The sequence below is a fragment of the Octodon degus genome, unplaced genomic scaffold (genome assembly GCF_000260255.1).
Source record: "Octodon degus isolate 3935 unplaced genomic scaffold, OctDeg1.0 scaffold00127, whole genome shotgun sequence".
Classification (NCBI taxonomy): Eukaryota; Metazoa; Chordata; class Mammalia; order Rodentia; family Octodontidae; genus Octodon; species Octodon degus.
Window position 1 is genome coordinate 5,499,096 of NW_004524703.1, and position 561 is coordinate 5,499,656.

A 561-nucleotide genomic window follows, 5' to 3' on the forward strand; every position below is an offset into this window, starting at 1 on the left:
GGGGCTTGAACTTGGTAATTAGCTTGACCAAGTATATAAATTGTGTTGAATGACTGAATTGTACCTCAGTGGCAATAGTTTAGTTAACTGGTCACATGAGCTGAATAGGTGCAAGTAACACTCTAGACCTACACTTGCCACCCAAGGGCCACCATAGAAGAGTCCAATTTGCTCCTATAAGGACAGGGTAGATCTTGAAGAGGACCCTATCCCTGGAATTCTCTTTGTGTATTCCAGGCTGTATCTAAACAGAAGGAGCAAGAGGCTAGGGAGATAAGTTAGCTAAATAAGTGCTTGCCTGGCAAGCACAAGGGCCTGAGTTCAATCCCCAGCTCTGAAAAAAGAAAAAAAAAGGAGCAGCCTTAGGAGACCTATCAGAGAATGCTTTTGGGACCCAATAGTGGTGGCAGGACCCCTGCTGTGGGTATGTTTCTGCCACTATTTGCAGGATATCTAAAAGTGAAAAACAGTTAGAGGCCTGGGGAGATAGCTCAGTAGAATAAGCACTTGCCTGGCAAATGCAGAGTCCCGAGTTTAATCCCGGTACTGCAAAAAAAAAAA